Source organism: Ctenopharyngodon idella, chromosome 7, assembly GCF_019924925.1.
Source record: "Ctenopharyngodon idella isolate HZGC_01 chromosome 7, HZGC01, whole genome shotgun sequence".
NCBI classification, from domain to species: domain Eukaryota; kingdom Metazoa; phylum Chordata; class Actinopteri; order Cypriniformes; family Xenocyprididae; genus Ctenopharyngodon; species Ctenopharyngodon idella.
In genome coordinates this window covers 37,170,154-37,184,588 of record NC_067226.1, presented here as the reverse complement: position 1 = coordinate 37,184,588, position 14,435 = coordinate 37,170,154, and the positions used below count along the sequence as shown (strand labels likewise).

The following is a 14,435-nucleotide window of genomic DNA, read 5'->3' as shown; positions in this document are numbered from 1 at the left end:
ATTATTTATAAGTACTCTTTTTAAAAGTATGCTAAAGTGCATTTCTTTTTCACAGGGGGAGTTAAATATGTAAAATAATCTTAATTACAGAAACTCTGATCACAAACTGTGATTGGCTGGTCTTATAACGCACTGGATGTCAGTCTAACTGTCCAAGAAAAGAGTGTGACCTCCGGGGTCAAAGGTCACATCAGACATTAAAGTGTGTTTATTAATTCACTCAGCCCATGACCTCAGAGTCTGTAGCCTTTTAAAGTCTGAACGCAGGTTAATGACGCCTCGAGAGCATCGAGATAAAGAAAACATCTTGCTGCTGATGTCAGAGGGCAGATAAACCTGCGTGTGTGTGTTTTCAGCTGAATCTCTGTATAATGAACTGCTAAATAATCCTGTGTTTCTGCTGAGAGAGGAGGATCGTGCGAACGGAAGCAGGAATTTTCAGGAATCTGCATTCTGTGCTCCTCTGGGGTGAAGAGTTCTCCAGCGTACAATAGAGATTTTTAAAGCAGATGTTTTTTGGGTTTTTTTCTCTTTATTAAAAGTGAGTATTTGAGATGTGCTTCAGCTGTAGTGTTTAGGAGATCAGCTCTCAGTTTTAAATGTTAGTAAATGTTTGAATTTTTCTGCAAGAATGTGCAGAAAATGGTGTTTATGTATTTTGCAGTTGAAATATAGCATGATTAAATGAAATTCTGGCCAAAGGTAGTTTTCCCAACCAGTAGGCCCAGATGAAGTCCACTATTTTTGAAGGGAAATCTGCAGAATTGTGTGGAATAGATTTTAATCTGGTAAAATATGTTAAACAGCTGAGTGAACTATTATTGGCTGTTAAAATGAGAATCAATTACATATTTAATAAGCAAACATGCACGTAGAAATGAGAATCAATTACATATTTAATAAGCAAACATACAGGTGATGGGAGTTGTATAGAACTTGCTTGTGGAAGAACAGGTTTTAATCAGAGGTTTGGTTTTCTTGATGTGTCTGTGTTTGTGTTTGTGTTTGTATGTGCAGCACGTACTGTATGTGTATAAATTGTGGGCATGTTAATGTAAAAGACAAATTTAAAAGTTAAATATTAATCCAAAACAAACTGAAAAAATTTCATTCATTTCATTTCCGAAAAAAAAAGTAACATTACATTTAAACTGCTGTTTCCTTGAGCTGCCTTCCTGCAGCTCAAATAGTAGATCATGGCGCTAGCAACACCAGGGTCATAGGTTTAATTCCCAGAGAATGCATAAACTTATAAAATATAAACCTTGAATGCAATAGAAGTCATTTTGGATAATCTGCCAAATGAATAAATGTAAATGTTCTAAATTGTATGTGAGCTTCCTTTCACAGAAATGTGCCCTTTCAGCTGTCAAAGACACATGTATGAATGTAATTTGTTTAAAATGTAAATCTTTTGATGCATGTGTAAACCAATTAAAGTACAACATGATTGTAATTAGGTCTGTGGTTGTAAACTGATTGCAGGAATTTACACAATACACTATAATTACTGCGGACAAATATTTAGAATACCATACTTTACTTAGATATTACATTGACAAAATGGATTTTTGTTTGCAACAAATGAATCACTAATAATTCATTCTACTATAGAAGATGTTTTAATAGTAACTGAATATTTTTAGAGGTTCTTAAAGTATTAAAGTAATGGTGTTATATTTATCCAAGGTTTTAAATTCTAAATACTCCTAACCACAGATGAACATGCAAAGGTAAAAGAAGGCTTAGTTGAAGTTTGATTGTACTCAGGAGTAATGCATGCTATGGAAGTGGTGTTATCCAAGCATACTGTGTGATTCAGTGTTATAATTGCTGGTGTGTGTAGGAGCTCAAGTCATTATCTAAAGGCATTTGACTTGAGAATACAGCATTATCACTACATCAGGACGAGAGAACATAGACACACTAATACACTCTAACAAAAATGCCTTTTGACACTGATATGAAGGTGCTATAGCTATAACTTTTACTGGTTTTAAAACAGTTTTATGAGCTGTTAAAACATGAACTCATCTGTTATTTGGATGTGTAAAAAATATATATATATATATTTATTTATATTATTATTATTATTATTAGGAAATTATTCTTCATGCTGTTTTAATTTGCACTCCTGCAAGACACTTCATGGTATGTTACAGCGGGTTTTTTTTTTTTCTTTTTTTTTCATAGTTTTATTTTCTCTCCTTTGTTCTCTGTCTACTGCTGAGCAGTAGAAACAAATAATAAACAGAAATCACAAAGGAAATCCATCAAGTCTAAAAGTCTCAGTTGTGGGACTGTGAGGAAGGCAGTGGGTGTTCAGATGCACAAATTAATCACAAAAATAAAAAAAAGAACACATTCACAGAAAATTCTGTTCATATCCACAAAAATACGTTTAAAAGTTAAAAAAAAATAGTGTAACTTTGTAGCAACAGTATATAGAGGGTCTTTTTATGCTCCAGCATTGACAGGGTGTTTAAAAGTTATAGTGTGACAGTTTGTCAAACCAACTCGTTTTGACGGTTGTATTACTGTAGGTATTTGCAAGACAGTTGCTAATTGGAATGTTACAGAGTTATGTGTGGTTGCTAATGTGGTCGGGTTGGTAACTAGAGTGTTGCTAAGGTGTAGCTAGATTGTTTACAGGCTGTTGCTAGTGGTTTTGGTGTAGTTATTAGAAAGATGATGGTGCTTGATAAAGGTGTTCTAAATAGTTGTCAGGAAACTGTCAAGCAGGTTCTAGGGTATTGTTAGGTGGATGCTAGGGTCAGACAGATTCATGTCAGACTCCATCAATGTGAGGAAAAATACATAGGCACAGTGAGTGGTACTTATACACCTATACTTTACTTCCACTAGTTTCCACCTACCAGTCTACCAAGAAATATACTGTACTTGTGCATTTCTTCTGTCAGTGTCTACACCTACAGTCAGCAACCTTGTGACCATGAGGAACTTGAGGAGTGGACTGTTTCTGACTGCACCATGTAAAAAATCTTATATCTCGGGGTAAAACAGCTTGCCACTAGGGCAGTACCCTGAAAGGGACAACTTTGAACCTTATTTACACCTTAAAAGGTGCATATTAGTATCGTAGAGTACTGTACACCAAGTACTCCAGGGGGAGGGTAGAGGGCAAGTTGCAAAGGAATTTGCACAGGTACAGCTGATCACTGGCTGAGCAATTTTTTCATAAGAACAAATGGAAATGCCCACCAAGCATTAATTTAACTGGGTTGACCACAGAAGCAAACCACACTAAACCAGGTCTTTAAAAGTTTGACCCAAAACTGGACATCACAGCAGAGCAGGTAAACAAGGAAATAAAGAGTTTCCATTAGGATCTGAGGACCAGCTGACATCTATCACTTAATCTCAAGTGCAGCTGTTAAACAGGACCCATCACCTATTTAACCTGAGTCTCTGTCTGGTAAAAGTCCCTGTGCTCAAGAAAACATCTGATCTTGATGCCAAAGAGAGGATTCACCTCCATCCCTAATGACTGTAGACAAGTATCACCAATACTTCATATCTTGAAGACTCTGTTCTGGCCCACCTGAATCCCTATAGCCCAGAATCAAGTTGGATTCCATCATTTAAATGCTACAAAATGCCAAAATTCTGCTGTCACATGAACATGGCTGTGAGAACTGTAAGGATTTTTTTTTTTACTTCTGCAGGAAGAGATGCAGGTGGACACTTCCATGATCTGACGAATCACATGCTGTCTGACAGACAGGCAGACCACAGATTGTGAGACTGCAGAAGTGTATGTCTGAGCAGGTGGGAACTAGCATAAGTGACAGCTTAGGTCATTCGATGTGTTTCACAAGATGTTCCGAGTTCTTCCAATCTGAGAGTAACATCCTAGGGCTGTGTGTCAGAAATGAGCTAACTTGCTGTCTGCTGCCTAGATGGTAATCAGAAGATTGTTTTTAGATCCCTGCAAAGAGCAAGCATGCAGAGTCCTGCACGGGTCCTGTTTGGTAAACCCACACCCGCCCTGCACCCTCAATACTTAACAGAACAAACAACCTATTGTCCGACAGCAGCACCCAGCCCAACCGACAAAGATCGCGACTCGAAATGAAGTTCCAAATATAGGTTCGGGAATAGCCTAAACATTCAGTCCTGTCAATCATCATTACGTGCGTACCATATAAGCTGCAAACACCACGTCATCCCATTGACAAATTTTTCTGGCAACCCTCCTCCTCTCCGTCTCCTCCTCTAATTCTCTCTTTCCTCCTACGTGCAGTTCCATGGGTGGGGGGTGAGCGGTTAACTCTGAGCTCGAGCCTCCTCTGCGGACAGCAAGCCAAGTTCGTTTTACTATCAACCTTTAAGCCTGAATGGGCAGGCAAACTCATGAACTATACACACATTGTTTTCCAGCATGGAAAACATAACATTTATTCAAATTGTGAATGGGTACAGAAAGCAAGCAAAGTGTGCTGCCTTTATAAACACTGTGAACCTGTAAAATGCTTCAATTTAGCGAAACCTCCACACTCTAGCGAAAATACCTGTTATAGTAACCTTACTACATTGCATCATCAATCTCTTATTTACATCATGTCTACACTTTGTTGGTTATAACGAGAGGATTCATGGGTGTGCAGTCAGTGAACATGATCTTGATTGAGTGGATTCTGTGCTAAGTTAGGGAGCTTTCACACTGACAGATTAGTTTGAAATGGCAAGGTTCGCATGGAAAAATTGCTAATGTGAAAGCTGTCATGCGGACCTGGGTGCGCACCGGGGTACCGAATCCGGGACTACCTGAAGCGATTCACATCAATGTAAAAGCAACACGGACTCGGGTGCACACAGTAACCTGCGCATGAGTTTTAGCCAATGACAATAAAACACTTAAGGGATGATAGTGTTGATGATTTACCTTGGATACAAGCGAGAGTGAGCCTGCAGTGTAATTGTGCATAGCGTGGGCAATCAGGGAAGCAAATCAATGGCAATCCGCTGTCTCCTCTAAAGATTCCATTTACAAGCAGCAGAAAGCCTCCTTCATGCGAAGCACATACAGTAAACCCAAGTGTTGTTTACTCTGCTGTGCATAATAGCACCAAATTAATAAAAAACACAATATTTTGACCGCGTTCTGTTTTCGATCATGTGGTGTGCACATTTGTGAAGATGTGAGATGAACGCAAGTGCACCAGGGTTCGATAGAATCAAGTTGAGTGTGAAACCAGACCAACGCTGTGGGGAGCACCGAAAAAAAAAAAAAAAAAAAAATCGCACTTGGACTCGGACCGCAGAAAATGTGCCCAGTGTGAAAGCCCCCTTAACCTGTTAAAGGGTTAGTTCACCCAAAAATGAAAATAATGTCATTTATTACTCACTCTCATGTCGTTCTACACCTGTAAGACCTTTGTTCATCTTCGGAACACAAATTAAGATATTGTTGATGAAATCCGATGTCTCAGTGAGGCCTCTATTGAGAGCAAAGCCATTAAAACTCTCAAAGTCCATAAAGGTACTAAAAACATATTTGAAACAGTTCATGTGAGTTCAGTGGTTCTATCTTAATATTATAAAGCATCAAGAATACTTTTTGTGGGCCAAAAAAACAAAATAAAGACTTTTCAACAATATCTATATAGGCCGATTTCAAAACACTGCTTCAGAGCTTTACGAATTGAATCAGTGAATCGGAGCGCCAAAGTCACGTGATTTCAGCAGTTTAGCCGTTTGATAGGAGATCTGAATCACTAATTTGAAACAAAAGATTTATAAAGCTCAGAAGCTTCATGAAGCAGTGTTTTGAAATAAGCCCATATAGATATTGTTGAATTGTCGTTATTTATTTTTTTTAGCGCACAAAATGTATTCTTGTTGCTTTATAATATTAAGATAGAATCACTGAACTCACATGAACTGTTTCAAATATGTTTTTAGTACCTTTATGGACCCTGACAGTTTGAATAGCTTTGCTCTCAATAGAGGCCTCACTGAGCCATCGGATTTCATCAACAACATGTTAATTTGTGTTCCGAAGATAAACGAAGGTCTTACAGGTGTAGAACGACATGAGAGTGAGTAATAAATTACATTATTTTCATTTTTGGGTGAACTAAACACCTCTGATTGCGTTCATGCGCTCAACAGACATGTCAGTGATTGGCTACAATGCTCAAAACTGCAAAACGAGCAAATAGAAACCTTTGATGCTCTTCAGAGCGAAAACACAAATATGCAGGGGAGCGTTTAAAAGCATGCTGCCTATCAGCTGGTACCGAAACTAGCATTAGCTATTTTCATGCGAGACATCACTGTAAGATTTTTTTTTTTTTTTTTTTTTTGCTTGTTTTTGTTATATAAGTTATATAGATATGATTAATATAGAGTACATTAATATAAAGAACCCATAGTATGAAGTGTTGTGTCGCTAAGCAACGAACAGACCACAGAGGCTTCCCCACCTTGCTCAATGCACTGTGTATCACTTACTCCAGATTCCCTCCAGGTTTTCCATTTCCTGCTCCTCACTCACTAGTGATAGAAACCCTGTCCCTTGCAATCCAGGCTTTTGCTTTTATGCCGCTTTGACTGTTTGGTAGATGTTGCCTTACTTGCTTCAATGACAACTCCACTTCCACACCACTCACATAGTCTGGTCTGGAACAATGTGCACATTGACAAATTAAGTGATACAAACAGTGCAACATTTACACAGTTGTAGGACTACATTTAAATTCACGCATTTGGCAGACACATTTATCCAAATTGACAATGTACATTACATTAAAGCTACATGTTTTGTCAGGTCTTGCTTTTCCTGGGAATCGAACCCATGACCTTGCTAGCGCCATGCTATACAGTTTGAGCTACAGGAAGACTTAATATAAGCACTCTTGCTCGCTCATATTACAGTAGATGTCTAGAGAGCTAACTTTTCTCTTTCCAAAATGGAATCTTTCAAGATAACATAATATGATATCTACAATTTGAGACATCCTTCATACTGGGAATGCACCTGTGTTCTAAAGATTCTTGTTCTAAAGACTGAACAAGTCCATGAACATACTGGGTCTGACCTAGACCCTCTGGAGAAAGCATGTGGAGGAGACAGGTGTCGAGACTAATGGACAGTGGCAGTGTCTCTCACACTATCCAATACACAGGTTTGCTGAAATGAAAAGCTACAGGTTCATCCTTAGTGTCTCCTACAGATGATCATTCTTGACTAGTATTTGTATCTGTTCGGATATAAGCCCCTCCTGAATGCAGCCTTCTATCTCTCCATCTATGTCACTTCATATCTTATAATCTCTACTGCAGGCGTGCCAAATCCTGTTCCTAGAGATCTACCTACCTGCAGAGTTCAGATCCAACACACATGTCTGTAATTATAAGTGCTCCAGAAAATCTTAATTAGCTGATTCAGTTGTTCCTGATTGTCGATCAGGAACTTTGCAGGAAGGTAGATCTCCAGGAACAGGAATGGGCAATCCTGCTCTACTGTCTTTTTCCTCCATAATGAGAACAGGACTGCTGATGGGTGCTGATGGTACATCTGCCTGAGGATATTCATGAAGAAAACTCATAGGATCTGCTTTTAACCGAAACCTTCTGAGACACGGTGACACCAAATGATCATGTGTAACATCCATCGGCAATCACAGCAGAAGAAAAAATAAAACCAAAAACCAGCCGTTGCAACAACATTCAAGTGTGTGAATAGCGGCTGGCGCTCTGCCTTTATAACTGTTGACCTTTCACCATCTGAAGAAGCCCGATATAGAAGTTCCTCGCCATTAAAAAGCACCTATTCAGCGGATGACATCACAAGTTGTTATTGTGAATGCGCCGCTGTGCTGCCATGTTCCAGCAAGAAAAGACATACATGAAGCTGAGCTCGTGAGACTACTGATTAAATATTGTTCATACAAACATCACTGAAACATTTTCATTTTTTGTTTATTTAAATTAAAAGTTATGTTCTGATCTATTGTTCTTTCTTACTGTTATATTTTTCAGTGTTCCCATGGCATTACAAAGTGAAACTATTGCAGGTGTTTTTCATTTAAGGTTTTTAAATTTTCAATCTTTCAGTTTTTATTGAAATTATTTGGTAGTCAGAGGTAGGGCTTTTTTGTTTTTTTGGTGGGTGGGGGGGGGGATCAAAAAAGTTTGAGAACCTTTTATCTATGTTAAAGGGCTCTAGTTCTTGCACTGTAGTGGGAAAATGTTAGTTACTGTCAAGATTATCTGAATCTAATGGGCCTGAGTAATCTCACTGTGTGGAGTTACATCATCATCGGAGGGGTGGAGTCGTCTTACCTAGTAGGTGGTTGGGTAACGTGTTAGTGTAGAAAACATATGGACAGGATATTAGTGTGTCATATAACAGAGAGAGCCACAGAAAGAGAGAGATACAGATAACGGTTTGGTTTAATTAGTCTCATCAGAGCAAAGGTGGAGCAGGTGAATGGAAACTTGACTATCTGTGCCTGTCGTCCTCTCATAGCGACTGATTTTCTCATTGTTCATCCTTGTTTCCTTCATTCTTTCATTCCTCATTATTTCACTCTGTGAGTCGCGTTGAGGTGAGCAGATGGTCGATCACACAGTGAGACCAGCCTGCTGTCCACCCCCCCCCCCCCCCCCCCCCACCCCCCACCCCGTTTCAGTTTTAATGCTTTATTAGCATGACAAATAACAGTACATTCAAATTGCCACAGCAGATGTAGTTTAGCTGCTGACAATGAAACCAACAAGAAAAAAATAACATTAACACAGAAAAAAGAACTCATAAAACAAAAGTAAAGGATAAAATATAAATAATCAGCACTAATAATATAGCTCATCATTTAAGTGATAGACAGTGTTGGGGATGATGTAATCAGGTGACGTAGGTAACAAGTAACCCATTGTTTCTAAAATTCCCACCCTAATGCAAAACATTATTTTCAAAAAATAAATGCATGTTTTTTTGTTTTTTTTATTCTAATTATTTTATTTACTGACAAATGCAATTGCAAATATAGCTGCAAGCAGCAATTAAGTGGCCAAGAACAACAGAGGCAGAACAAGGAGCTACAAATCAAGGCAGGGAGCATCAAACTGCAAAAATGACTAAAAGACATTTGGAGATGATTTTAAGCAAAATCGTTGAAGACCCATATATACTACCACTTGCAATGTGACATACTTGTTTATTACTTTTGACATATAGGTGGCAATGACACCAAATTGATGTGGTGTGGTCAGAATTGGATGACAATGACACACATAGTCTGGTGTTAATATCTTAAAGTTTTCCAATGAAAATATAGCATTTTATGATAAAATTCAAAATTGGATATTGTTTGACTTAGTATGCTGCACTGAATCAAAAGACAGTTTTTTTGGACAAACTGTTCAGACGTTATAAAAATACCTCAGGTCATGGTTGCCATGACACACCAAAGCTGTGTTTGAAATCGCCCCCCATTCCCTCATTCACTATTCCCTACACTACACTTCCCACTATTCCTTACTCCACTAATATAGTCCACTTGAAGGAGTGAATGAAAATGAGTGAGTAAATTGAGAGTGCCGGAAGGGCTGCCGCTTTTGTATAGTTTGTGCTTCCTATTTAATAATCATTTGAAACTTAGCAAACTGGCAGCTCCAGTAGTAATGAAAAGATTTATATTGAACTCTGCCATGGAAACTAGCATGTATAAACCTTAATTAAACAATTTAACAATCAATTAAAAAGGAATTTATACATTTGAACATTGGACCAGCAGTTTGGAAAATGGATGGATGGATGATTCAGCTGCGGGTGCCATTTTCTGGCGAGAAGCGGGAATTCATTCGTAACTACCCTCACAGTGCATTATTGGTATTCTCTAGCCATTGAGTGTACATCAGTTGTACACTCATTATTTTGGTGCATTATGGGATTTAACAAGTGCACTCGATAATGTTTAAGGGTATATTAGGGGGTGATTTCGGACACAAGCCCAAGTTTTATTTGAATACACTAAAGCATTGCGGAGATATAGCCTCATGTCCACTTTGGAGTGCTCTTTCTCAAATTGTTTCACGCGTTATCAAAAACAGTTTGATTAATCAATTTGAATTCCATTTTTGAAAGAAAAAAAAAAAAAAAAAAAAAGTTTTACGGAAAATTCGAAATGGCAAAAACATTATTCATGACCAAAAATGACATCAAAGGTAAGGGTCGAAACGATTTGAGCCAAGGAGGCAGAGGAAAAATTATTTTGCTCCTAGCCCTTATGGTTCAAAAGTTATTTGAATAACAATGAGTGCATATTTGGACAGTTGGTGGTGCTAGAGGGTTTGAGTTAGAGACTCCAAATCTGCTGTGGTTAAATTTTCAGACTGTGTTCATTTGTGTGCCAAATTTCACATCTTTTTACCATACGGTTCTGTGGGCACTCATAGAATCAATAGTGGAGGAAGAAGAAGAAGAAGAAGAAGAAGAAGAAGAACAAGAAGAAGAAAGAAGAAAAAGAAGAAGGAAGAAGGAAGAAAAAGAAGAAGAAGATAGAAGAAGTAAGAAGAAGATAGAAGAAGAAAGAAGAAAAAGAAGAAGGAAGAAGGAAGAAAAAGAAGAAGATAGAAGAAGTAAGAAGAAGATAGAAGAAGAAAGAAGAAGATAGAAGAAGAAGAAGAAAGAAGGAAGAATAAAAACAAGAACAAGAACAAGAAGAAGACTACTGGATACAACAGTTGCCTATATGTACGGAGCCCCGCACATGACACGCAAGAAAAAAATAAATTGTGCGCACGATTTACTAATTCGTTCCCTCGTTTTACTAAATCGCGCGCACGATTTACTATTTCGTTGCCTTCAACAAAAAAGTAAAACGTGCGCACGTTTTAGTAAATTGAGGGAACGAAATAGTAAATCGTGCACACGTTTTAGTAAATAGAGGGAACGAAATAGTAAATCGTGCGCACGTTTTAGTAAATAGAGGGAACGAAATAGTAAATCGTGCGCACGTTTTAGTAAATAGAGGGAACGAAATAGTAAATCGTGCGCACGTTTTAGTAAATAGAGGGAACAAATTAATAAAACGTGCGCACGTTTTAGTAAATCAAGGGAATGAATTAATAAATCGTGCGCACGATTTAGCCTACTATTTTTTTCCTGCATGTCATGTCCGGGGCTCCGTATATATGCACCTTTTTTGCTTGGCCCCTATAAAAAATAAACACAATAATACTTTAAATAAAACTAACATGTTGACTTCTAAAGACAGTTTTTGTCTACTCATTGATTCTAACAAATTATTAATATGCATGATTAATTTGTTTACTGAAATATGAAAACAGTATCTCTATAATAAAATCCAACTGAATGTATAAGGTAAAATGTTTTAAGTTTTGTTTTAATTACCCTTTCCCTTCACTTTTTCTTTTTAAAATCCTGCTGTGTTACAAATTCATTTTTAAAAGTACAAATATACCATGCAGTCGTTTAATATGAGGTAATCATCATGAATAATCAGTATAAAAGGGTAAAATAGTTTCAGATGGGGTTTAGTGTCACACCGATGTGTCAATTACCCAAAAGCATTTCATATCAGCTATCATTTACACCCAGAGAGTGAGAGAGAAACACACACATACATATTTATGATAGAAGTGAATCTCCTGAAAACATCAAACAGCAAGTAGGCCAAATCACCTGTCACTACATCCCAATATAAGCACTCTCTGTGTCTGTGTGTGTGCATGTGCGTGTTTCTATCCCGGTGGGGACTTCAACCTGAATGCACACTGACTCGTGGGGACTCGTGTCACCGTGGGGACCTAAATTGAGGTCCCAATGAGGAAACAAGCTTATAAATCATACAGAATGAGTTTTTTTGAAAATGTAAAAATGCAGAAAGTTTTCTATGAAAGATTTCTATGATTTTCTATGGTAGGTTTAGAGGTAGGATTAGTGTAAGGGGATAGAATATACAGTTTGTACAGTATAATATCCATTAAGTCTATGGAGAGTCCCCACAAAGATAGCGACCGTACGTGTGTGTGTGTGTGTGTGTGTGTGTGTGTGTGTGTGTGTGTGTGTGTGTGTGTGTGTGTGTGTGTCTGCTGCTCAACAGAATGGCATAACAGCACACAATAAAAGTGTGTGGTATGAAAGTTAAACAGACCAGATACACACACAGTGAAATATGACATTTTAATGGTCAGAACAAATTCAGCTCAAACACAAATGCTTTCATTTCCCTGCATGTGTTATTAAACACATTTAAAGAGATATTAGTCAATTCAGCCATGACTTTTAAAGACGCTTCACATTTCAAACTCGGTGAGAGAAACATCCATGAACATTTGAGCTGTTAGCAGCTCTTAGCTAAAAACATTTTCCATTTGAGTTTTTATCTTTCTGCTTCAAGCTTTAAACAGCCCAGCGGCCGAGCAGAGTGCCGTGGGTGTTATCCATGAGAAGAACATGCCTTATCCCGATCCACAAGCACCAGTAATCACAGCACTCGCAGGATTCCCACAATCCAAATGAATGAGCACGCGTGCATACACACAGTCCCAAATCCCACTGTTCTGTAAGCCGCTGCTTTACTGATACAAAAACCATCACAGGAGCAGCGTAGAGAAAGGATCAACTACAGACAGACAGCAAGACAGACAGACAGACAGACAGACGGGTACTCAAAACAACACCAGCAGCCTGAGTTTGACCTATAAAACAGACCAGAGGCAAAAAGAAACATAGTAAAGGCCTGCATTGGTAAATAAAGTCTCTATATTAGATTAACAGAATGAAATTCAACGTGTAAGTGGTGATGATGATGATGATGATGGAGCAGTCTTTAATTATGAGAGTTTGCTGATGGAGCTGCTGGAGTCATTAATGTAAACACAAATAATGAATTCACATTACAAAGCACACAAGACACTTGCGAGAGCAATGTGAGATTTGAGTCAGATCAGCAAAAACATCCTCGAGAGTTCAGAATGACCACAAACTCCCTCAAACACACACATTTATGTAAATGAGCACATTTCATTAGATCATGATAGATACTACAAACACTAAAAGAAAAGTCATGCATTTTTAGAATTAAATATAATGTATGTGTACTATAAGATGATTGTCCAAATGAGGACATCTCCGGATGGAGGTTTGTCTGTATCGCACTTCTAGAAAACAAACAAAAAAAATGTCCTCAAACTACAGCTAAACACACACACACTGACCAAGCTTTTCTGCCTGATCAGACATTTTCTTCATCATCATCATCAGAGACCCAGAAATCCCATGACGAACCACAGTAGCACCACTGACCCGAAAGCCTAGAACACACACATACTCACACATACACACACACACACACCAGCAGCAGCAGCAGTATAAGCCAAAAGAAGCCAAGCCAATAAAAAAAATAACAGATCTGAGTTTGTGCTTTCACACAGGCTGGTTTCTGACATTTTCATCATTATCATTATCATAAGAGACACGGAAATCCTTCAACCAACAACAAACCTGAAGCACACACACTTTCTGCGAACATGTTTGGTTAACACACACACACACATTATACACTCCTGAAGGAACGACACACACGAGTCTGAGCTCATATCTCACACACAAACACACACACACAGTTTCACATTCACTGGGAGTTTCTACACACATGTCCCGGTTTCTCACACACACTTATAGTGAGTTAAAGTGTCTGTACTTACTCCAAACGCTGAAGATCACAAACCACTGACTGAAACACACGAGAGAAACACACAATCATCAGTACAAAGCGAAGAAAATGAGGAGGATGAAGATGCTGATAAAGATCAAGAGGACGAAGACTCACCCAAAGCCTTCAGAGGTGAGCTGAGGATCCGGAGGAAGGTTTTATGTCTTTCTGTCACTCCAGCCAGAAACAGCCACGATGAGGAGGGTGAAGATGAAGATGAGGATGAAGAGCGTCTTATTCCACACACTGACAATCAGCCGCGATCATCCGCGCGTCCGACGCCCGCGAGCATCACAGAGAAACACTCGCACGCGGAGAGGAGATACCTGACTCTGTGAGTGTGTGTGCGCTCTAGACTGACGCGCGCGCGCGAGCGCCTGCAGTTCCGCTTCGCGCCGCCGGATGGCCGGAGAAACGCGCCACACATCAGAGATCATGTTAGACTCAAGAAACAGGTTCATATGATTCATATGGATCATTATTATCATCTCTTCAGCTGCGAGTAAATGCCTCATTTTTGATTGATCGGTTGATTTTATTTTTATATCGCAGATTATTAACGTCTGCTAGACAGGTCTAAATAACCATTAGTAGCTAAAACTTACAGAACACTAACAAAAAAGTTTTGTATTAGGCTACTGTGGTTTTATAGACATGTACCTGGTTCTGCATCTTAAAATTATTAGTAATCATTATGTAACACCCCAGCTAACAGGGAACATTCTC

General features: G+C 38.5%; 1 protein-coding gene across 47 annotated transcripts in view; it reads right to left on the bottom strand.

The window, feature by feature from the left end:
• LOC127516487 (receptor-type tyrosine-protein phosphatase delta) overlaps positions 1 to 14,068 on the bottom strand; it is a 456,273-nt gene extending 442,205 nt beyond the window's left edge. For 20 of the 47 annotated variants that reach the window (XM_051901176.1, XM_051901181.1, XM_051901177.1 and 17 more), the window contains exons 1-2: positions 13,827 to 14,067; positions 13,702 to 13,730 (exon numbers count right to left, since the gene is read on the bottom strand). The gene's annotated coding sequence lies outside the window, so the exon portion shown is untranslated. Of the gene's footprint in view, positions 1 to 13,701; positions 13,731 to 13,826 lie in introns of all 47 variants that reach the window. The other 27 variants (XM_051901159.1, XM_051901162.1, XM_051901178.1 and 24 more) reach the window with 4 other exon arrangements.
• Between the last annotated feature and the right edge of the window lie 367 nt (positions 14,069 to 14,435).